Below are 26,039 nucleotides of genomic sequence, written 5' to 3'. Positions count from 1 at the left end.
AGCGATATACCAATTCAGGTATTTTTATAATTTAGTAGTTTCCATTAGCCAGCAGCTGCATTGACGTAAAGGTTGAATATCAGCCTCGCATGCAAGGGTACCGTGGTTCGAATCCCAGTGCCTCGCGGTTTCCCATCGTATAGAAAAACGATAATCCGCGTGGCGATGGAATTGCGCATGGTTTGGGGTGGGATCCATCGGGTGTACACCTCCGGAAACGCACTTCCGCACCAGCATAGGATTGCGCTACCCTAGTGCAGTATTCGGCCACAACCTGCTTTCAATACTCTAACAAATCTCCGGCCTTCAGTCCCCAGCGGCTGCGAAGCAACTGACCACGGCGGTGGTATGACCTGTAACGCAGGAAAGGGTGCTAAGAATCTCTCTCTCCGGATAGGCCACCATTGGAAATTGACCCTGGCAACGTTCAACGCTAGAACCCTATCTAGTGAGGCTAGTCTAGCAGTACTGTTAAATGAATTAAAGGGCATGAAATGGGATATGCTAGGGCTCCCTTGCGAGGTTCGGAGGACAAATGAGGCACATAGCATACTATATAGGCGGACATGTAATGTGTTATCGAGGTTTACCTGAGAGAGAACTAGGAGTAATACTCCTTATCAATGTAGATATAGCTGGTAATATATAGGAACTCTATAGCATTAATGCGAGGCTCGCAGGCATCGTATTTAAGCTTATTAAGTGATATAAACTGAAGTTTGTACAGGTCTATGCATCTACATTTAGCTATGTTGATCAGGCTCTCGAAATCTTCTATGAAGATATAGAATTGACAATTCAAATGTAATGACTCAGTATACTTTACTAACGGGTGACTTCAATTATAAGGAAGGGAAACAACACTCTAGAGACCAGGCAGTTGATGACCATGGCATTGGTGGCAGTTATAGAAGGCGCATTTACTAGTTGCGATATCAGAGCGCAACAACTTAAGAAACATGAATACCTTCTTCAGCAAACGAAAGAACCGTAAGTGGACACGGAGAAGCTCTAAAGGGGAGAATAAAATTGAAATTGACTTCATACTGTGCTCTATCTCCTTCATTATGCCAGATGTAGAGGCAATCCTTAAGGTGCGATGCAGTGAACACAGGACGGTAAGTCCCGAAATTTGTCTATATCTGAAACGGGGTACGGAACAGATTAGCAAGAAAAAAGTCCTTCAACAAATTAGCAGTGAGTGGGAGGGCAGAAGCATTCAGAATCTCACTACAGAATAGATATTCAGCTTTAACCTAGGATGATTACCTTAGAGTACAAGCAATGAATAATAATTTTAGAGATATCATTACTGAGTGCATGATATAAGTAGGTGGTAGAATTGTTAGAAAAGATACCGGTGAACTATCCAAGGAGACGAAAGATTTGATTAAGAAACGCTATCTGAAAGCTTCCAACCCAGCAGACAGGATAGAACTGGCAGAGATATCGAAAGTAATCAATTACCGTAATGCGCCGACATAATTAATTAAAACATGAAGGAAATTGAGCATGCTATAAAGCACGGGGGAAGCCTTAAAACGGTGAATAATAAATTGGACATAGGCACAAATCAGACAAGGCGGGCAACGTCATGACGAATATGGACTGGATAGTCAAAGTACCCCAGGAGTTTTATACCCATGTACATAGTATAGCCGAAGCAATCAAAGCAATAATGAGATAGGGGATACTTAAAAACAGTTAAACGCTCAGCCAGTGACGAAGGAGGAGGGCAAAAAAGGCTTAGATATTATGTAAAGGGGGAAAGCAGCAACAAATTGGATTCCAGGGGAATCAACGCGTAGCGGGTTATGTGGGCGGATGAGGTTAAAACATTCGCAGAGGTCAAGTGGGTGCAACTAACACAGGACCGGGTAATTTAAAGAATATAGGAGGCGTCTGCGCGCGGCAGTTGGCATAGTCCGGTTGAAGAAGAAGAAGAAGATGATGAGGATGACGATGCGTTTAGACAATAAATGCGATTGCAATGTTGGAGAGCCCCTTCTGGAACGCCCATTCCATTTACTTCCAGTGAAGAAAGCCTCAGCGTGCCTTTTTTTCCCAGCTCTAAATACGCCCCCCAAAAGGCAAGAAATATCACATGTCTAGCGGATTCGCGCTACGATTGTGCTGCTCTGAACCATGGTTTGAGTGAACGCAGTCAGCTGCTGCCATGTCCTGCAGCGGCAGGCCAATAAGTTTCAGATCGTTTCTTCGTCCGTTTCAGGAAGTCGGCACACGTGACGGTGCAAGTTGCAGCGAGCTCACCGCGTTCGCTGCAATCATCGCGAACACATCAGCCTACCGCTGGAATTGGACTGTCCAGTCACTGCCGCTGCTAATTTTATTGACTCAAACTACGATTGAGAGTACCATAATCAAGGCGCGCGAATGCGTTAGCGATGTGATGTTCTTTTTTTTTGTAATTCGCGGGCTTCCATTCCAGCTTGGAATAAAGGCACCCGTGGGGTTTTCTTTATCGGAAATAAATGGACTGGGGTTTCACGAGGTGTTCTCTAACTTTGCATCACATTCATTATCTCAGAAACGCAACAATTAGTAAATTAGAAAAATTGCCAATATAATGATTAGTCAACTGCAAAACAAAAATTGTCTGCGATGCGCCAGATGGCTGACAGATGTACACACATTGATTTTATGTGCTAGTTCTAATGGTTTATTTTTTAACCCTTGGCTATGGTTAGCTTGGACACACTATATATGTATTACACCAGACCAATTATTTATCAATACTGCGTGACCCCCACCTTCTAGGCGCTGCTGCTCCAGAAGACCGCGGAAGATGAGACAGAACGCTGAGGAAATGGCATGCCTACAATTGCTGCTGTTGCAGTGAGCGTCGTCTTGTAGGCTCTTCTGATAAGTGACAAGCAGACCCTGCCAAAATCGGCTGCTAATCATCACTGCTCCAAGATGCTGCCAGTACTTATTTTTTATTCGGTCCATAAATGCAGTTAGTATCTGTAAAGGTGCCACATTTGTAATAACCTATAGCATACCCAATAACTTTTTGCCTTCGTTTCTTTCGGAACATACTACTGCCGCAGAGAGTAAGTATCTGCAGATTAATTTATTTCAAAAGAAACCTGCTCGAAACAGTACCCGCGATTGGAACCGGGGACAATAGTTGTGTTTTAAACTTTACTAATTTGCACCAATCAAAGCAACAAACGCACATCAGATAGAACAAGCGCTTTCAGTACAGGGATATCAAATTTGATTTCAGGGCTTGTTTCCGACGGAGCAGAGCAGTCATGCAGATGCCACTCGCTCAAGCAGCATGGTTGTCCACCCATGCTTATTTCCTCTCCCGATTTCTGCTTTGCTTGAACTCGGCGCAGCTTATCTGGATAGTCGACGCTCGCGCGGGACTGTTAAAAAATTTGCGAGGCAATTTTAAAAACATTTTACTCCAAAATATTTACCGACACTTAAGCATACTGCCGATCAAAAATTAACAAAAGTTGGTAGTTCATTCTAGCATCAGCAGAAGGAAGTCTGTAGGTACGGGTACCTTAAGGGATGAATGGAGGACAAGTTTTCAAGGACATGTAGACAGCAACATTAGTTGAAAGCACATATTCCTACTTGAAACATTCCATTTGTGAAAATTTGAACTGTGCCAAATTGTAACTCTGAGTACATGGTCGAGTGTGGCAAGTTTTAGATCCAATACATTAGTCAGACCAATAATTCATTCCGAATGAGGCTTAGTAACCACTGCGTTCACATAAAACCCGTTCCGTTCCTTCCTCTAAGCACATTCACCAAAAAAATAATAAGTTCAGCAAGGTGAGGGTTACACATCTAGAGCGCGTTTTAACAACTCCCGTAAATGGCAACAAATGTAATCATACATAAATTTAGGATATGATACTCTGCAGGCTGGTATAAGTGAAAACCCCGGCACTCGGTCTGCACTGCAGAGGTCAGAAATTCAATCCCCGTCTTACAGCACGCGCGGCGCAAGCCCTTTCCTCTAACAAATGCCACACTTTCCTCTAACAAAGCTACACTTCCTGGCACCGGCCCGTAGAAAGGAACGAGTGGCCGCAAAGAATACTAGCCTCCTCTCGCCCCCTCCAGCTTTCCCTCCACACACAGAAGGAAGCTTTGACAGCCACATTGTCGCTTGAGGTCATGGCCAACTCGTGTGCTAGCTTTCACTTTAAGCCGTTCTCCCACGCCTATCTTCTTTATTTCGGTTCTGTCTTCACCGCTAATCTTACCTGAACCACACTTCCCTATTTCGCGTTTCATTTGTCTTCATGTATTTATTTCAGACCACCTTTCCTTCGTTTCCCCCCTTTCTTGCTTGTCTCTCCTTTCAAACCAATGTTATAATAAGGGTTTTATTGTAATTGTATTGTAAGGGTTAAAAAAGCGCATTTTAGCACTCTGTGTTGTGAAGACCGCGAAGGTCTAGCCACTGTAGAGGTGCCCCTTAACGTTCGCTCTCGAAACATGCAGAGAAATGACGCAGTGGTAAAATCTGCGCCACTAAATGAACAGGCGTAGAACCACTTTGTTACCCTTTAATGGATACTTTTCTAGGCAAAATTTCAGCCCTAGGACACCATCGCCTTTAACAACAGCTATCGGACGCACTTTATGTCGACAGCATATATCCCTGCGTACAAAGTTACATACAAAATCCTCCGCTGACTAAGAGCGAAGCCCCTGTAATGTAAGAACTAGCCTTAGGCGAGCACAGAAACACGATAGCCTGAGCAATTCCAGAGGCTTCGCGGATCTTTTCATGGGCGTCTCGGACATCAAAAAGGCCTTTTGGGCGTCGCTCAGATCAGCAGTCATCGCTGTCTCCGTCCATCCAGCTCGCACGCAGTTGCATCGAATGCCATGCATTGCCATTTCTGCAGCCGCTGACTTTGTGAGAGCCTCAACGCCAGCCTTGGAGGCAGCGTATGCGCAACTGCCGGAACTGCAGAGCTTGGCCGACGTGCTGCTTACGTTTACGATGGCGCCGCCTCCATCGGGCAGTTTTACAGCGGCGCGGATCATTTCTCGACAGGATGCACGCATTACAGCGAAGACACCCTGAAAGGAAAGAAAAAAACTGCTGATTATAAGCTTCGCAGATTATGCAGAAATAGTGTATGAAACAGACAGCACATTGCATACCCGTGTCATGAAGGGAACCATTAAGAGATCCTCTCACTGCATGTAGTCATACCGAACAGTATTAGAAAGGAAATTTTATTTCCGGGGCCCACTCAAAGAGAAGAAACATGTGTTCGGCAAACATTATGATGTATGCGCTTCGTATCGCTTGCATGTAAGAGAATGTCCTTTTATCTGCTGAATGGTTTTGTAGAGCCCTCCAAATTTATTTGCAACCCAGATGCCTGAAACAGATGCCTGCAACAGCAAATCGAAGGACCACCGCACACGATGCACAAGTAATAATAATAAATAATAATTAGGGATCTGGCGCCGATATGGCAGTCAGACGCTTACACCTTGTTCTTCTTCAGGTGCTGCAAATGATGGCAATTTTCGATACTGGCGCGATGTCGACGTGCCGACCAATGAACGGAGCCGCTTCTACCGAGCAAATCTGTCCTGCTGACCTGACTTTTTTGAGTGACGCTTCGCCGTTGGACCTAACAGCGCTACCGGCGCTCGAAGACTTCATCGAATGGCAACCCTGGAACCTTCTGCACAAGCATGACCTACATAAGCAGCTGTTGTACCCAGCCATACCGGGATCTGGCGCCGACATGGCAGTCAGACGCTTACATCTTGTTCTTCTTCAGGTGCTGCAAATGATGGCAATTTTCGATCCTGGCGCGATGTCGACGTGCCGGCCAATGAATGGAGCCGCTTCTACCGAGCAAATCTGTCCTGCTGACCTGACTTTTTTGAGTGACGCTTCGCCGTTGGACCTAACAGCGCTACCGGCGCTCGAACACTTCATCGACTGGAAACCCTGGAACCTTCTGCACAAGCATGACCTACATAAGCAGCTGTTGTACCCAGCCACACCGGGATCTGGCGCCGACATGGCAGTCAGACGCTTACACCTTGTTCTTCTTCAGGTTTGTTACTCTTACCTTTCTGTTAATGGCAAACCGTTTAGAAAGTCGACGCCAGATCCCAACTTTGCTGTGTGCATGTTTTTACGCCTTCTGTACGATGTGTCCGCGAGCTGTTCAGGATACATAGGTTTGTTTCAAAGAAGGCTCTTGCTTGCGGGAGACGTAGAGCAAAACCCTGGGCCTCTGTCTGCTGAGCAGGAAAAGCGGATGTTCGATACTATCATGACAATACCTGTCATACAACAGCAACAGACCGAAATATTGGACGAACTACGTTCCATTCGGCTTGAGCAAAAGAATCTCGAAGAAAAACTAACAAAACTCGCAGAAAAAGTCAAGAGCGTTGAAGATAATGTGTCACTGGTGCTCCCGCTAAAGCCTGAAGTAGAAAGATTATCTCAAAGTTCCCAGAAACTTGCTGTCGCGTGCACGGTCCTCCAGTCATCGCACGATAACCTGGAGGACCAGTCACGAAGAAACAACTTAATATTCTACGGCATCCATGACAAAGAAACCGAATCGTGGGAACAGTCTGAGACTAATATTATCTCTTTTTGCGCTGAAAAGTTAATACTTTCCGTTGACGCCGCTGCTATTGAAAGAGCGCACAGACTAGGAAGATATGCGCCCGACAAGCACAGACCCCTGATCGTTAAATTCTTGTCCTTTAAAGAGAAGAATCGTGTTCTTTCAAATGCTGCCAAACTAAAAGATACTGACTGGGTGATAAGCGAGGACTATTCGGCCAAAGTACGGCAACAAAGAAAAAAGCTCATGCAGTTTGCTAAGGCACGCGGCGGAAAGTTGAAACTGCGGTTTAATAACCTAAACCTGGACAACAAAACCTATATGTACAACATTGAAACCGACGATATCACTTGTGTAAACTAATAGCCATCACCGAGGCTTTCAGCTAGGCCACAAACTGCTATTAAAAATGAACTTGTCTGTATTGTTGTTAATTGTCGCAGTCTTAAAAACAAAACTGACCAATTCTTCTCACTCTTACAAATGACGAACACAGATGTTGTAATTGGAACCGAGTCATGGCTAGACAGCAACATAAGCGATGACGAAATATTTCCTCCATCCTATACCACGTATAGGAAGGATCGCAATGTACGCGGTGGTGGTGTGTTCATCCTCGTTCATAGCAGTTTGAGAAGCGTGTCTGTTAACTTAGAAAACGATTCCTGTGAAGCTGTCTGGTGCAAGGTACGGCTGGGTGATGGTACTTCTTTTGCAATTGGCTCTTTTTATAGGACGCCCGGTTCAAACTGCGCACAGCCATTCTTTGACCTTAGCAACACATTATTAGCCTTAGACGCAACACATATTATCCTTGCCGGTGATTTTAATATGCCCAGCGTAGAATGGTCTTCTTTTAAACCAGTAATTCGCACTGCATCCCTCTTGTATACCGCTTTCCGTGAAGTAATTAGTGCTCACTCATTATTCCAGTTTGTTCAAACCCCTAGCAGACTCGGCCTTACCAGTGCTAATGTACTAGACTTGTTTTTTTGCAATGACCCTAGCCTAGTCTCGTCTGTCATAACGCTTCCAGGCATAAGCGACCATGATGTAGTTTTAGCAAAAGTATCCTGTAATGCTATGAAGACCCACCACACTCAACCACGCAAAGTGTATTTTTATGAAAAAGGGGATTATGCTTCGCTATCACGGGAACTCGACGAATTTTTTCCTGAGTTTCTTTCACATCGGCCATCTCTGAATATTGATTCCTTCTGGAACTGTTTATTGATTCCTTCTGGAACTTGTTGTTTATATTGTTCAATTTATACATTAATGACATCTGCAATATACAAGGTTCGCCAAAATTAATTATGTACGCAGATGACAATAATCTTTTCTTCGCAGGCAGATCGCTCATTTCGCTCCAGGACAGAGTGAATAACTACCTCAACTCACTCTCCCTCTGGCTCTATGTTAATAAATTCAGGTTAAACATACACAAAACCAAATATATAATCTTTGCACCAATAAATAAGCCTCTATGTTGCAAAATCGCCATCAATTTTCATAATAAGCTGCTAGATCAGGTATCGACACAAAAATTTTTGGGTGTGTGGTTTCAGAATAACTTATCTTGGAATACGCATGTTAGTCGTCTAGCAGGGGACTTAAGTCGAGCTGTTGGGTGTCTGTATAAGATTAAGAACCTCGATCCACTTTAGCTGAAAAAAATGTTGTATTATACCCTCTTCTACTCTCGACCGTCTTACTGCGCACTCGTCTGGGGAACTACGACAGCCCAAAATTATAAGAACTTAATTTTATTGCAGAAGAAAATGCTGAGAATATTTGAAAACTTTTATGGGAAGGCCCGTCTTCTCCCAACGCATCCGCTTTTTTCGCAACATTTAATAATCAAAGCAAACCAGGTCTACTACTACAAGCTCGTACAGTACATTAACAACAATAAGTTATATAAAGCTTCTGATTCAAACCCAAGTTCACAGTATTCTTTTCGCCGAATACTCAGAAGGACACCTGCCACAAGAACAAACTACGGCCGGCAACACACAGACTACCAGATACCGTTTCTGTTGAATCGTGTAGATACGCTCGTAAACTTTAACAAGCCTGTCACCAAAAAGTTTCTTAAAGCCTTATTACTCAAGCATGACATCGCAATTGCATAGTTTAATTTTTTGTTTTGTGTTTTTTGTATCAGAGGTTACATGTGCTTTTCTTTGTTATTTGGAAGTGTTCTATACTGTATCACTAAGTTCAACAAACGGTTTTATTGATATCGTCTACAGCGGTATGTTTCATCTGTTTCATTAATTTCAGTTGGTTTATTGCATAGCAATCCGCAATAAAATGCCAATCTTTTGTATTTCTTTTTCCTATCCATAGTTATTTGGAGTGACTCAGTTTCATGCAATCAAATTTCCGTATTTGCGCGTTGTGTTTATGATTCGAAGTGCTCTTTTGTATGTTTTGTATACATTTTTCAAACTGCACGCTGAACGTCATCCGGAGCGGAAGCCTTTGTCAGGCTCTGTAGCCTTTAGCTTTCGCTCCGGCTTTCTGTAATAGAAAGGAACAAATAAATAAATAAATAAATAAAGAAAGAAAGAAAGAAAGAAGGAAAGAAAGAAAGAAAGAAAGAAAGAAAGAAAGAAAGAAAGAAAGAAAGAAAGAAAGAAAGAAAGAAAGAAAGAAAGAAAGAAAGAAAGAAAGAAAGAAAGAAAACGAAAATTTTGTCACTGACGCAGACTTTAATCCCATCCCGCTTAATTTCAGCCAAGCGTCGTGACGATATGCAATGGATGAATAGACAGTTGCGGGCAATGATCAACCGGCGGAAACGGCTGTTTCGCAGATATTGTGATACGCCCGCACTAACTTTGTACTCCGAGATGAAAAAGCAAACTAAGAACTTATCGAAAGAAATCCGTAAAGCAATAAGGGCATACTTCAGCACACTAGGCCAACAACTAAAGACAAACCCAAAAGCAGTCTGGAAATATGTCAAAAATAAGAGAAACAGCAGGGTCTCTGCGCCTGATATACTAGATGAAACTGATTTTGGAAGCGATTCAAAAGGTAAAGCGAGAAGTTTCAATCGTTATTTCCAATCGGTGTTTTCCGATCCCATTAATATACGTACTGATTTTCAATCTTCCAGCACCCTGACCAGAATGAGTGACGTAGAAATTTCTGAACGGGGGATCATGCTTTTATTGCAGAAAATTAAAGTTACGTCACGACCAGGGCCTGACAACATTTCCAATTAAGTTTTGAAAAATTGTGCGGCTTCAGTTGCCCCATATCTAGTTGCCTTATTTCAGAAATCATTAGAGAATTCTTCTTTACCCCTTGACTGGAGAAGTTCCAATGTCGTTCCGATTCATAAGAGTGGTGATAAAACTAAAACATGCAACTATAGGCCCATATCGCTGACGAGCGTGTCGTGCAAAACGTTGGAACATGTCATTTATACTCAGTTAATTAACCATCTACAAAACAATACCTTTTTCTGTTCGACACAACATGGATTTAGGTCCGGCTTCTCATGCGAAACACAGCTCGTGGAATTCACACATGACATTTCTGTTTCCTTAAACTCTGCCGGTCAGGTAGATTGTATATTTTTAGATTTTCGAAAAGCGTTTGATTTAGTTGCTCACAACCTGTTGCAACAGAAGCTTTCAGAATTAAATATTCCTACCTCACTCTTATCCTGGATTGAAGCGTATCTTGCGGAAAGGAAACAGTGCGTGGTCATCGACGGTGTCAGCTCGGTAAGTGTGGGTGTGACTTCAGGTGTTCCGCAGGGGTCGGTTCTGGGCCCTCTTCTTTTTCTCATTTTTATAAATGACCTCAGTAGTAACATTTCGGGTAGAATCAGACTTTATGCTGATGACTGTTGTGTCTACCGCAACATTTCTTCCGAAGCAGATGCATTTTCACTACAGCATGACCTCAACTCTGTATTCTCTTGGTGCAACAACTGGAATATGGCGCTGAATATCTCCAAATGTAATCTGGTCCGGTTTACAAAAAAGAAACAATTCCTCCAAACAGACTATTTCCTTGGTAGCTCTGAATTATCCACAGTTTCAACTTATAAGTACTTGGGAGTCTTTTTTTCTACTGACCTATCATGGAATACACACGTAAATTACATATCTGCTAAAGCCAGCCGCACATTAAATTTTCTCAGACGTAACTTTAAGGACGCTCCCCTTACGCTGAAGGAGACATTATACATGTCCACTGTACGTCCGATACTTGAATATGCTTGCGCTGTTTGGGACCCGCATACAAAACTGAATATTGAGGAGCTGGAGCGCGTTCAGAAACGGGCTGCTAGGTTTGTGTCTGCCGATTATAATTTCCAAAAAAGTTCTTCTGGTTTGCGCGAGAAGTTGGGATGGCCGTTACTTGAAAACAGGCGCAAATATTTGAGACTCTCTTTCTTTTATAGTGTGCTTAATAATAAAACTGGAATTCCAAAAGAGAAATACATTCATGAACCCAGCTACATTTCCGCCCGCACTGACCACCCACTTAAGGTACGCGAGTACAATTGCCGTATAAACGTATTTAAATATAGTTTTTTCCCACGAACTGTGCATGACTGGAACTGTCTCCCTTCGCGGGTCGCTACCGCTCCTCCTACATCGTTTCTGACCGATTTGCAAAGCCACCTGTCAATATAAGTGCAATAATTGTTGTCCGAGTGTATTATGTTGCTTTTTTTTTTTAATTTTTTTCAAGGTTGATTTTGCCTAAACATTAATTCTTTAAGCAGTGCTGTATTTTAAAATGTATCTTTTTTTGTGTGTGCGTGTGTGTGTGTTTAGGGTATGTTTACCTTTCTACAATGGTTTTTATTTTTTCTATGTTTGTTTCTGCTTCCACAGTGCATGGGTTTTCTGTATTCTGTGTAGACCGCATCATTTGCCTAATTTATTGCGTACTAGATGTTAGTTCTTATTTATGATGTTTCCCCCCCTACAATAATGCCCCTGTGAGGGCGCTGTAGGTACTGTGTATAAATAAATATAAATAAAATAAATACAGGAAGGGAAAGGCGCAGTATTTGTCCCACTTACTCTGTGGACACCTGAACCGCGCCGCAAGGAAAGAGCTGATGGTGGGAGTAAAGGTGCAAAAAGAGAAAGGGAAGCCGTAATGGAGGGCTACGGCGTACGCTGGACCACATGGATGATGATTTCTTTTTGTTTATTCTTGATTCTTGCAATTAGAAGAAGGAAGAAGTTCCTGCTCCGAACTCCCCGAGGTAACCACTTGATTGATTGAATGTCCTTTATTGAATGGGAAGGCTCATGGCCACGGATGGAGATAAAGAGTAGACAAAATCTTCATTGTTTAGGTCGTCACTCGAATCACATTATTCTAACCAGGCCAATAAGCGAGTCATACTTGGCAAGTATCATCTGTGTGTTAGCATCAGTTTCTACAAGGGAACGGTAGTTCAGGCGGTAGGGTTTGATCTCGGAGCGTCCAGTAGAAAAAGCAGAGCAATCCCAGAGTAAATGAGATATGCCGCCGCGAGTTAGAGTCGTACAGTGGGGGCACGTAATCATTTCCTCTGTATAGTGACGCCAGCGGGCCATAATACGTGGCGTGTAAGCCGTATGGGCGATGAGCTTATTCAAAAAGACTTCTTGGCTTCGGGTGAGGTGGGGTTTTCTTGTAAAAGGTGGGTCTGGTGTGGCCACCTGCATGCGATGCTGACTGAGGCTACGAAGACTGGTCCAAGTATAGTGCATAAGGGCAAGAGAAGGGCCCAGTTGCCCGCCCAAGGTCGAGTAAGAATGAAGCAAGGGGGTTGGGGAAGTAAATGTGGACATCGCACCTGCCAAGGCAGCCGGGGCGTGTGCCGCCGCATTGCCCCCTGATTCGTCCGAGTGACCTGGGGTCAAGTGAATAGCAACAGTTCTGGTCGCGAGTTGGTGGCGTTTAAAGGGGCGCTGTATGGCCGTAGCTGTGGCATCTTGTGAACCCGGAGTAGTGATTTCCTTGTAAGCTTCAAAGGAATTAGTAAGAATACGCACTGACCCAGTTCCGGTGCAAGGCACTCCTGACAAGGCTCCCCAAATCGCGAGGAGTTCAGCATGAAGAAGGGTACCTTGAGGTAGGTGGCAGTCATAAGCGCCTGAAAGGGAAGGGTTGTCATCGCACACCCAGCTCATAGATGCAAATTCACTTGTAATCGATGCGTCGGTGTATATGTCAGTCGTATCAGGGATTCGCTCTTGTAGGTGATGGGCAGCGTGGAGCTCCCGGGGAATGACAAAATCGCGGTTTATAGTTCGGCGATGGAGGCGTGTGACTACTGGCATCTCCCAAGGGGGAAGAGATGCATATAGGCCTGGTGTTTTGTCGTTACGCTGTTCACCCCAGGCCAGCAGGCGACGCCCCTGGACAGTGTTCTCTAGTCGTATTCGATGACGCGTCTCTGACTCGGTAATGATGGTAGTGAGCGGTGGAAGAGCGGCCAAACGCTCAAGTACGGCTATAGGAGTGTGTTTAGGTAGACCGGTAATAGTGCGTAGTGTTGCGCAATGAAGGCGTTCGACATTAGCGAAGTCAGTCTTCGACAGTTGGAGGACGGGTGTACCATAGAGGATTTTTCCGACCGCCGCTGCTCTGGACATCGCACGGCAGGCATGTTGCCGCGCACCGCCGTGCCGGTTGGACAGGCGACGAATAGCATGTAGCAGTGCTGGCCAAAGGCGTTGAAGCTGATGAACCCATTTCTGCAGACTGTTGCAGCTTGATATGGGCAGGCGAAGTGAAGGCGGTAAAATGCAAGAGCGGTCAAATATTTGCGCATGGTATAGAGTCTGCAAAATTGGAACGCGAGCTTTTTAAACCATACTACTGACATATCGAAAGCCGCTTCTACTCCTGGTTAAACACGCCGCTTCGGATTCAGTGAACTAAATATTCTTCATTAAATGTTTTATCTACAAGGAGACGTTATGATGAACCCTGATAACGTTCTGACAAGGGCTGCTGCTGAGTGAAACTACAGACATGAATTACGCAATTTGTTGCAGCAAAGAACAGAATCTGAAGGCGCTTTGTGTGACCCAGCACCGTTGTCCTTGTAACAACAGTGCTCTCCTAGATGTAAATTAGTTAAAAAAAGAAGCTTACTGCCCCACAAATGCGAAGCCGAATCAGCAATCCAGTGTTCCTAGAAAAATTTCCGCTTGGCTAATTTATACATTTCGGACGAAATATCTAACTTGAAAAACGTTGGATTCGGGAAAAGTAATAATCGGAATATAATGTGATAGTGAAACCTTTTTTCGACGTTTTCATAAAGAAAGGGCTCAGCCTGAGCCAGTGATCGATCATAAAATTGTACGAGTCTGAATATTGTCATGAAAAAGCCTGTTGCCGAAATTTGTGCATGGGCAGAAGTGGAACAGTGCACGTCTAATTAATGCAGTCACGATAGGTTCTAATACATAGCAGCACTAATTACACACGCCTCTTAAATTTTATCTCTCTTGTTTCTTTACACCATGTTTTGTGTTACGTTCATCGTTAAGAATAATTGTTATTCATTTTATTTATTGATTTTACTTTTAAATGTTTTAGTGCTTATTTAGACCATGTGACGCGCACTGGATGTGAGTAGCATCCTCCCTGAACGCCTGCGTAGTTACCAAATTTGCTTCATTAAAAACTCCATTGAGGCTAAGCGGTCGTACTTCTCTCTCACATGTCCTTGTCGCGCTTCTGTCAATATGAATACAGCTTGTGGCTCCTAACTTAATGCTTAGCGTTCAGTAGAAAATCAGTATGGACAATGAACGCAAAAAAAGCGTATTGTATATGTTGGACTTAGAAGACATGTTCAAAAGAACAGAAACATTTTTCCTATCACCGGAAAGAATAGCGCGAGGCCCAGTGCCAGTTCAGGAATGTTTGCAATAACGTCCTCCACTGGGCTTTCATGAAAATTTTCTGAATACAGCATAACACTCTCTTTTCAGGCATCTGCTTTCACCGTCTGCAATCCTCAGTTTGATTTGTTTTTCTGAAATTGAATTTCCCTCGTTCTCTCCAATAAATATAAAGCGAACAATATACCCTCTGAGCAACTTTCCAGGTGTCAATTGCAGGCATGGATTGAGAAGTAGGGACGCAGTGAACTTTCATAAATGGCTCATGAGTAGGATTGGCATAACGTGCCTTGAATATTGCTCATTTCATATAATGTTCGTATTACGTAGAACAGATTGCCCGTGATTGAGTGAGCACTATTTTCAATGCACTTCCCAGACCCTTGCTGAACTATAATCACGTGTTCCTTGATGGCATGGTTTATCTCTTTGTCGAGCTTGAGATACTCACTGTCAAAGCTACAACCTCCTCCCCAGGACATATCTGACATCTAGGATCCGTTGCGGAATACAAAATAGTGGCGTTTTGCGCACAGCCGACAATGCAATCGAATGCGTTTTGAATTCTTACACGTGCCTTCAGGAGAATTAAAAGAGTGCATTTTGGTTTGTGGAGTTTAACGCCCCAAGGTGATTCAGGCTATAAGAGATGCCCTAGTGGAGGACTCTGGAAATTTTGATCACCTGGAGTTCTTTAACGTGCCCTTATATCGCACACACGGGCGCCTTGCTTTTCGCCTCCATCGAAAAGCGGCCCTCGAGGCCGACATGCGATCCCGCATCCTTGTGAGCAGTGGTCGAGCGGCACCCAGGCGGGGAAAATTATAATCAGCAGCATATTTTCCCTCCAACCATGCCATCCCTACATGAGCTTTGAGGCTCCAAACGTCGGCTATTAAGTCGTAAATCAGGTATTCTTTATTCCTTCCTCGCCCAGTGTGAAATAAAGCCTGCCTTCACATTTGAACCGACGTGATGACTTCGTTAGAAAAAAAGTTGGCTTATAATGCAGGACATCTTTTGAACGTTTACATTCGTAATAAACGCTTGCGCCTTGTGTCTGGCGTTCGGCGTATGGCTTTTTTCTCCTCAGACTATTACTATTGTTCCACACGTCCTTGCGCTTTTCTACCACGTCTCAATTTGGCCAGACGGTTCGATGTTGAAGATCATATGGACGCGTGTGTTTCATACCTCATACTTCATAGCCCTCAATAATGCTGCAGGTTGCGCAGTATGTCCAGGCTGTCATCCAGGTCATTCTTTAAGTATGGTCTAGTGTATATTTGCAGGCAAGAGACGTTCCTCTTTATTGCTCAACTGCACAGTATAATAATCCACGCTATATTGGGGAATCTTATCGGGGTACAGCACTTTGGCATCGCTTTGACTTGAAGCTGTTGATCCAGCCTGCGCGGCGTAAGAAACGCGAGCCTTCGTGAACGTTTTTTGAGAAGAATAAACGCGTAAGCCAAGGGCTGTCGGTGAGTCGTGACGAAGGGTAGCACCAGTAGCACTTGCACCGCTGACTTTCGGCATGCATTTCAATTGGTCCAGATCAATCTATAATGCCAAAGTGATTTCAAGAGTCCAAATTTTCTAAGTACATTTCCCATCGTCCCCAGCGTCAGACGAGCAATCCGCGACGGTGTGAAAGCCCGTACTCTAGTTTTTATCCCAGATGTGTTATAACCCGCATTTCTGAATAAGTTTTGGCTTGAGTGGCTGTGAAGCTTTCTTCGGTTTCGGTTGGGAAGTTGTGGCAAATCGGCAGTGTTTATTTCCGCATTTAAAGAAGTATAACAATTTTAAGAGGCATTGAAAGCAATTTAACCAGGTCGCTTTCCTCAACTACTCATACAGAGTCGCACCTGCATCCAGCTCTACCTTTGCTCACACATGAAAATTGCAGGCGACATAAAATGCGTCGAGTTCAGGTCAGCAGGCAAGAGGTCGACACTGCTCAGAATATACCCCCTCAACAAGGTACACTGCTGTCTCAACAGGTACTTCGATGAATGTGGCGGCTCCGCGCGGTGGTCTGTCACGCAGCTCTTCCCCTGACTAAGGAAGCCCCATGAGCGGATTAAAATCCCACGAAGCATTAGAGGTCGTATTATTAATGTCCTCTTAAAGTGTCCGGTGAAAAACGTCATCCCCCCCCCTCCCCCGCGAAACATGGTTTCGCGACAATGTACAAAAAAATGATCTAATTTTCTGGCTGCTGACATGGGCTGCTGACGTGTCCAAAGCAACAACAATCGTGTGTCCAAAACACTGTGCACAATGAACTCGCATAGACTTCATATTTTCAATCTATCCGTCCTTGTTGCTCGGTATGTATTCATACCAACTTGTCAAGTTATATGGGTTGAGGGAGTAAGTAATAACTGTTGCAGCGTATTCTCATTAATCTTTCCAGTGACAGGAATACAGTGAGGGGGAAGATATTTAACGTGAACATTGCATTGTCATTATGTCGGGTCTGATTAAATATGGGAAGTGAACGTGATTCCCTAAACAATCCTTTTCACCCTCTATTGTGATGTAGATATTTATGCCGTATCGAAATTGTTGGCTACAATTGATCCTCGGGTACGCTCTAGGTCATAATATTGGCTACATTCATCACGCCAGTAGGGCTGGAACCTGAGTAAATAAGATTTTTTTGCATACAATTCGAATATAGTTAGCGGCGAGGAGCCTCCAAGGGGCGAAAGAAACGTCATCTTTGGCAGCTCACCTTCAAGTTAACCTTGATGACTTCATCGAACAAGCCTTCGGTACAGTCAGCGATAGGAGAGAGGCCGCTTATTCCGGCAGAGTTGACCACGATGCTGAGTGGCTGCGAGAACATAGTGCGGATATTCCCAAAAAGCTCCTCAACGGACGCCGTCTCACCAACGTCCACGCACATGGCACAGTGCTTTGTATCCCCTGCGAGTACGTTACAAAATGAAGGGGCCGCTGCGATCAAATGTCAAACAAATTCATCACATTTAACAAATACATGCTAAACAAAGAGAACGTTAAGCTGCCTCAATGCTAAGAAGGTTGCTAATATTAATTCATCAATCGGCATGAGCAAATGCGTAGAATAACTTGACTTTCTACCCACCAAGAAATGTATATCTATAAGAAAACTGCGCTCAACATGACATCAAATAGTTTTCATCGTGCATGGACTATTTCAAAAGAAGGTATCGCCACTGCTCATATTGATATTCAATAAAAATTGCGAGTCCTGTTTTTTTCTTTGTATGCTGTTATTATAAGGAATCATGAGCGAAGGTTGATGTGTACAAGCAAGTGCCCCGTCTAGTTTATAAAATACGTTATTTGGAACAATGTATGAATTGATAGTCTTAGACCATTCTCTAATAACAGTCACGTAAAAGCGTTCAGGAAAACCAAATTTCCTTACCTTAGTCTCATAATAATCACTAACTTATTCATGCCCACCATAGGACTCTGAACTCTCCAGTTAGCTTTCTTGATCATTTTCTGCAACTTCGGCGATGAACATGCAATCATCCGTTTCCTAAATCCATGTACGGAGCGGTTATTGGGGCGCTCCCTGCTGTAGCAACCTCTCTTTAAATCCTCGTAATCACTGAATTCATTCCGTTCCCTTTAGAGTAAATTACTAGTAAAATTTGTTCTGGACACTGGCAGACCGCGGATTTTATTATTTTATTCTAAGAAAGGTCGCGATCTTGCCCTAGAGCACTGTAAACTGCAGGTCTATGATTTTTAATGTTTAGATATTGTCGCCGATCACTCGGTAATAGTCTCGGCGTGATCTCGCACTACAAATGTGATAAAGTTGCGTCTCGCGACAGCGTGCATGAGCCAGGCCATTCCATGCTCTGCAATATGATTACAGGCGCCTAGAGTCGCTCCAGGGATAACAGAGCCGGCACAGAGCTTATCCGCAAACGCGCCGTTTGTTCAGACAAGCCAAGGAATTGTAGAGTAAATTGAACCGACCACAAGCAGCCTCCCTTTCTTGCTTGCCAGCCCTAGTGGTGAACAGCCCGTTCCCGAAGTGTCAGAGCCTCAGGATCCTTTAGAAACATAGCAGAAAGAAACAGCCGGTATACTCCAAACGTACGCGCTGCAATGCAAGGAGTGTGCGCCGCGTGGTGACTTTGGAAAGACCTCTAATGGGCGCAATTTAGGAAATGTGACTCCTGGTGTCGTTTGTACACGGTTCGTATAACCGTAAGCAACACATGAACCAGTAATATTGTTTTCATGATCGTGTAACATGCCGCCCACGCGGACAACCTTCACTAATTCGTTAGCTCAGCGGGCGCTCTGAGGATACTGGCTCGCTTTTCTCTCCACCTCAAGATAGCGTCGCGGAAGCTTGTGTCGACGGGCGCGCCTTCCACTCCAGCAGGTTTTATAGCGAGAGCTACATTCGGCTAACAGTCGAGGCTATTGCTGCGGAACAGCCCAGGAATGTGTGGAATGCTCCGCGGAGAGAAGGAGCAGATGCGAGGGGTGGCATCAGAGCTTCACTGCCGGTTGGGGGCTTGGGCCCGCGAATGGCACATGCCGGTTATGCGCATAATTCCGTGTATAAATGCAGGCGAAATAAGGCGATGCCAGTCGTCTTGAACCTGATAAGTAAGCCGGAGTCGGCACTGCTGTCAGATGTCTGCTTTGACTCGCAGTGAACAAAGAAGCCTGTTTTGTTAGACTTGCGGAGAGCGGCATACAATGAGTTTAGGTGGCGCCGCGAACGTCTATCAAACACACGATTAATGTGGTTTGCACCTGTGTGCCAGCTTACCGCACTGTTTCAGAGTTGTGCGTGACATTGGGGGACTTCAACAAGGAGGAATAGTCGTTTAGTTGCCGTATAAAAATGAAATTCCACTTTAATTTGACATCAAGTTTCAACCTCCCAACCACAGAGTGGCTGACTGCCATCGCATCTAGTATTTCTTTCGAAATGGCCGCGTATTACTATACCGATCACCGGGCAGTCTTCCCTTCTGTGCGTGAAATAAAAAAAAATGATGTGTGATGACAAAAGTCACTGCAAAGTCACTATTCAATATAAGATCAACAAAGGCTTGGGACCATGACAAAACGCGAGGAAACTAGATCTCGGTACATATATACTGGCGTAGCCGAGCTACGGCTCCGTCACAAGATTTGAAGTGAAAGCTTCATCACACCAGGAATTCAAGCCGTCGACATGGGAGCAAATATGACCTCGAAAAACTTTGAAGGTGACAAATAATTTCGTAACCGCACCGTAGGGGAAGGCAGGAAGGTGGCAGTGAAAGCAAAGGAAAGAAAGGGGTGCTGTACTGGAGGGCTCCTGAGCCCCTTAGGTCGAACAATAATATGTGTCAGACGAAAACATGTCCACCTGTCGAAATGTTAGCTCAACCTGCGAACTGAGGTGTCCCCTTACCCTTGTTCAATGCTCCTTCACACCTAAGGAAAATACCAAGACACACTACTTTGCGGACCATCGGAGTGTTTCAGTCGGAAACAATAAAATTGCAATCCAGTGAAAACATTAGAACCCATAAAATTGAAACCAAGTGAAGCCATGTCTCACAATCTGTTTAATCCAAGCTTGGCAATGAGCTTTCGCTTCCTTCCGGTGTTAACCAGTGTTAAACTACCAAATAATTTTTATAATCTTGTTTAATTCATCCAACTGATGAATTGAGGCAATTTACGATGATTGAATTGTAGTATCGCGCTAACGCTCGGTGACTGTTGCAAAGAAGACGAGCGTATGTAAAAAAGGCGCGTGCTAAAAAAGAAGACGTCAGACAAAGGAGACGACGCAAGAGACTGTCCTGCTAATTAAAACGTTCGACGAAAACATCGACCTGAGAGCCTTAGGTTGAACGTACTCTTACGTTTGGTGGAAGCAGCTCTTCGTTTCCTCCTCTCACTCTTTAGCTTTGCAGTCGCACACTCGCTCCGCCATCCGCTATACCTGAGGCAACAAGGTAGACCGCTAAACCATGCTCGACTGCTCCCACCACTCCGCTTACCATCCTCTGCTCTGGTGGGCTTCACCAGCGTGACCCCAGCTCCTTCAGTGACGCAGATGACCGGGATGTTAATGACTGGCTATCTTCATATGAACGTGTAAGCGCCTACAACAAGTAGGACGATGCCACCAAGTTAGCTAACGTCCTCTTATATCTGACAGACGTAGCCAATTTATGATTTCGCAACCACCAGCCCAACCTGCCCACCTGGTCGGCCTTTAAAACGAGCTTTTCTGAGGTGTTCGGGTGCCCCGCCGTTCGCAAACTCCGCGCCGAACAACGCCTCCAAGCCCGCGCTCAGATTTCTGAGGAGGCATTCACCAGCTACATAGAGCACATTGTTGATCTTCGTAAACGTGTTAATCCTTCTATGTCCGAAGCTGACAAAATCACCAAAATCCTGAAGGGAATCTACGACGATGTGTTTCATATGTTGACGGCAAGAAAGCCGCAAACCGTCGTCGAAGTGGTTCAGCTTTGTCAAAGTTACGACGTCCTTAAGAGGCAACGAGCTTCTACTCGACGTTCTGTCATGAACGATCGCTTATTCGTGCATCCGACAGCATGCAGCCTCGCATCTAAACCACCTTCCCTCCAGAGATCAAGCTTTTATACGGGAAGAAGTGGCTCGCCATCTGTCGCTCCTCCCTGCTTCTGCTGCAACCACTCCCTCGCTAGATCCTGCACTTCGACGCACCATCCAGGAGCAAGTTGCAAAAGGTTTACCGTCAAGCTCTCAACTTACACCTGTGACAGCCCCGCTAACGTAAGCCGCTGTACCGGCAGACCACCACAGTGCCCTGTCGTGTATGCTGCGCTGTTACCACCACCACCACCTCCGCCCCGCCCTTATCTGCCTCCTCAACGCCCGACCAACAATCCATGGCGGACCTCTGATAACCGCCCAATCTGTTATTCATGTGGCATTCCTGGCCACGTCGCCCGGCTTTGCCGCCAGCGCGCGCAGTCGTATCGCAATGGCCCCCGCCTGTACAGTTCCAACTGAGTTCCAACTATGAACATTCCCCTCCCCCTCTCGCTACTGGCCCCTCTACGGACTCATTTTATCCTCACCGCTCCTCCCACTCCTGCCGCCAATCACCCCGTCTCCCCGCCGTCGTTCCCTCTCGCCACTCCGCCGTCGCTCTCCCGCTAGCCCCGAGGAAAACTAATAACCGCAGTTCCAGAGGCAAGAACTGCGTTTTCTTCTACTTGTGCAAGTCCGTCTTCCCCGGCTAAAGTTATAGAAGTGTTTGTTGATGGCATCGCAGTTCTCGCACTTGTGGACACTGGCGCCGCTGTGTCTGATATAAGTGCTAATCTTTGCCACAGACTTCGTAAAGTTACGACGCCTGTTTCGAAATCTTTTCTCCCAACTACAAGCTCACATCGCGTTCAACCGCTTGCGGCGTGCACTGCTCGAATTGCCATTCTACGTCGCCGAATTTATTGTGCTGTCTCACTGCTCTCACGAACTGATTCTGGGTTGCGACGTTCTCACCAGTCATTCTGCGAATATTGATTGTGCCCGAGCCAGCATCTAATTGTCTCCGCTCTCACCTGCCGCCTCGTCCGACACACCGCTGCACGTCGGTAAGATAACCGTTGCCGAATATACTGACATCCCCACCTACTCTAACGTCCTTGTGCCTGTTTCCTGAGCCTGCTTTTCCGATTCGACTGTTCTTTTCACTCCGACTCATGACGCTAATCGTCTTCATGGCTTAGTCCTGCCTATCGACCTTCTGACCTTCTCTGGTGGCTACAGTGCCATGAACGTCTCTAACCCGTTTCCTTGTCCGTCAACGCTTCTTCATGGAGAACGTCTAGGTCATGTCGAGCCCTTTGATGACACTGAAATATGACGTCTCAGAACACCCAGCCCCACTTAAGCTCGATACTATTGACTTGCCTGCATCTTTACAGAACGACAACTCCACTTCAGCTTTTTCTAGCTGTCTGGATGCCAGTCTTTCAGCAGATCAACGCGACCAGCTCGTCAGCTTGCTTCGGGGCTTCCGTTTTCCATTCGACTTTCCTCAGACATCTTTGGGGCGCACATCCGTAGTCACTCACTGCATAGACACCGGTACGCATACCCCGGTACGCCAGCGCCCTTATGCTGTATCGGCTGCAGAACGTCGTCACCAAGCACGTTAATGACAGGCTTCACCGCGGCGTCATCCAGCCTTCGCACAGCCCTTGGGCTTCTCCAGTGGTTCTCGTGAGGAAAAGAATGGCTCTATCCGGTTCTGCGTTAATTACCGGCGAGTGAACAAGATAATGCGAAAGGACGTGTACCCCCTTCCACGTATTGATGACGCACATCGATTGCCTTCAAGGTGCCGAATTCTTTTCATCTCTAGACGTGCGCTCGTGCTACTGGCAGGTACCCATGGCAGCTGACTATCGACCTAAAACTGCTTTTGTGACACTTGACGGCCTCTATAAATTTAAGTCATGCAGTTTAGATTGTGCAACGCGCCAGCCACCTTCGAGCGCATGATGGACACGATTCTGTGCGGACACAAGTGGCATGACTGTCTTTGTTATCTAGACGATGTTGCCGTGTTGTCAAGATTTTACGTCACATTTGGACCGTCTCGAGCGTGTGCTGAGGTGTGTGACTGACGCCGGCCTGCAACTAAACTCGAAAAAGTGCTGCTTCGGGGCTCGCCAGCTTCTTATATTGGGACACGTTGTCTCGAAAGACGGTGTTCGTCCAGATCCTGCGAAACTCTGTGCAGTAGCTGAGTTTTCATGCCCAACTTTCTAAAGAAGCTGCGTAGTTTTATCGGGCTGTGCTCGTATTTTCGTCGCTTCGTCCGCAATTTCGCTTCGATCATCTCGCTGCTGACAGAGCTCCTTGCTAGTGACGCCATTCTATTTTCTTGGACGTCAGACTGCGATGAGGCCTTTTCGACGCTTCGGCGCCTTCCAGTGTCGCCTCCGATTCTCCGCCATTTTGACCCCACAGCGCCAACCGAACTTCACACTGATGCCAGTGGTGTAGGTCTCGGCGTTGTTCTTGCACAATGAAAGCCCGGCTGCCAGAGTACGTTGTTGCATATGCCAGCCGCAGCTTAGCAAAGGCCGAAAAAAATTCTGTAACCCAAAAGGAGTGGTTGGTCATCGTTTGGGCCATTGGGAGTTCCGCCCATATCTCTACGGTCGTCCCTTCTTTGTTGTCACGGACCATCACGCACTCTGCTGGTTGTCCACCCTCAAAGATCTATCCGGCCGTCTTGCTCGTTGGGCGCTCCGCTTAAAAGAGTCCGACATTCAGGTCATATACTGGTCTGACCGTAAGCAATCTGATGCCGACGCCCTGTGTAGGTCACCTCTTCAATGCGGCGCTGACTCAACAGCTATCACCGTAGGTGACTCATCTTCGCTAGAACTTGCCGACATGCCCAATGAACAAAGGCAAGACGCTTGGGTAGCTTCTATTGTCACGCTTCTATCTACACCTTCTCTGCGCCCAGCTTCTCGAACTCTTCGTCCCCAAGCTCATCATTTTGCCATCCGCGACGGCATGCTTTACCACCAAAACCGTTCCGACAGACGCAAGTGCCTCCCTTGTCATTCCTCGGCACCTCCGTTCGGAAATATGCGCTGCGTTTCACGCCGATTCTCAGTGTTCCCACGCCGGAGTGTTAAAAACTCACACTCGTCTTCGCCTCCGCTATTACTGGCGGGGTATGTACGGCTTCGTGCGTCATTACGTCCGCGCATGCCAGGAATTCCAACGTCACAAAGAGCCTCCACACCACTCCACCGTTCCGATAGAGCCCTTGCCCTGCCCAACCGGCCATTCGACCGTGTGGGTATTGATCTTTATGGGTCACTGCCAGTCACTCCAGCTGGTAACCGTTGGGTCATCGTGTCTGTTGACTACCTTACCCGCTACTCAGAAACATCCTCTTTACCTTCGGCGTCGGTGCGAGACGTTGAGTCTTTCGTCCTGCACCATCTTGTTCTGCACCACGGTTCACTTAAAGACTTGCTCAGTGACCATGGCCGTGTTTTTCTTTCCGAAACCTTTGAAGCCCTTCTTAAGCAGTGTCGCAGTGTCCACCGTTTTACCTCGGTTTACCATCCGCAGACAAACGGCATGACGGAACGTTTTAACCGCACCTTGAGTGACAGGCTGGCCATGTAGGTCGCGTCCGACCACTCAAACCGGGACCGGATTCTCCCGTTCGTCACGTACGCTTACAATATTGCTATACAAAGCACGACTGGCTTCTCTCCCTTTTTCCTTCTATACGGCCGTGAACCCAGCTTAAAGGGACACTAAAGAGAGAAAGGAAGTGGGTTTGCATCGATAGAATGCCAGTTCCTGATTACAAAAAGACCACTCTTACTGAAAACAGAGCTGTTATAAGGTAGTAAAGAAGAATAACAGAAATACAGGTATCGCCACCACAGCCAAACGGCCGAGGCTCGCAACTACAAATCACCTGACGCGCTAGGGATCCCGGAGGCTGACAAATGCGAATTACGTTGCATATTTGAATGCGGTAGTACGTTTTTTCTCAAACATGATAACACGCTTTTATCATACGTAAACGACGGCGAAAAGACAACGTAAATGTTGCAAAGCAAATACAAAAATATACTTGGAGGCGCCACAGGCACCCACTTCAGTTTTGGTTATGTTTCGGCTCAGGCATTTCGTGCGCACTCGGATAGTTTGTTTGAACCTGCAGCGCCTGAATTACAAGCTTGGAGCAGCAGATGCGCCTTGATGGTTCCCATTTGAGCATTCGGAGGCACGAGCGAGCGAAATCCGCTACCGCCGACACACTCCTTCGTTCACTCTTCAGCGCCAACATATCGCCGCCGTTGCCGCTTCGACTGCGACCTGACCGCTTGACTGCAGCTACGTACGCCACGAAAAGCATACATATGCTAAGTACCGAAGGAAAAACGCATTATCATTCAATTGTTCACTAAATCATGGCACGTCTGGCCAACATATACTGCGTCAACAACACCTTCAACGTGCTATTTGCAGGCGTCGTAAACAAAAGGGGCATACTTGCCGCTCATACCAAGGAGAGCGTCGAGATATTGCGCTCGTCGCCCGGCGAAAAAAAGGGCCTCGGGTAAAACGTAAAAACTAAAAATAACGAAGCACCAGAAATACATTACAAAAGGTAACAAAAAAATAGATTTGTGAAAAAAAAAAAAAACACCAGACTCGAACTCGCTACTGCTTGCTCCGTAACGTTCGGCGCTAGCCGCTCGGCTACGCCGCTTTTTTCTTTCCTTTATTTCCGAGGTATACATGAACAACAAATTGTCACACTTAATAAAACACTTCAGCTGCCCTTGAGCTGACGCGTGTGAGGTTAAAATTTCTTCAATTTTATCAGGTCATCCAGACCCACTGTGGTGGGTCGGGGAGCGCGCAGATACATTCCCGTAGATAAACAGCCCTTTCAAAATAATTTTCACGTACACTGCGAATGTTAATATCTTCATGCCTTACTTGCATC

General features: G+C 45.7%; 1 pseudogene; it reads right to left on the bottom strand.

Moving 5' to 3' along the window:
* Window positions 1–4,097: 4,097 nt before the first annotated feature.
* Window positions 4,098–26,039, bottom strand: part of LOC146177575 ((3R)-3-hydroxyacyl-CoA dehydrogenase-like) — a 30,928-nt pseudogene continuing 8,986 nt past the window's right edge.

Source organism: Amblyomma maculatum, chromosome 10 (genome assembly GCF_055883805.1).
Source record: "Amblyomma maculatum isolate TAMU_Amacu chromosome 10, ASM5588380v1, whole genome shotgun sequence".
Taxonomy (NCBI): domain Eukaryota; kingdom Metazoa; phylum Arthropoda; class Arachnida; order Ixodida; family Ixodidae; genus Amblyomma; species Amblyomma maculatum.
Note: the sequence above shows the minus strand (reverse complement) of the source record. Positions and strands in the feature narration are given on the sequence as shown.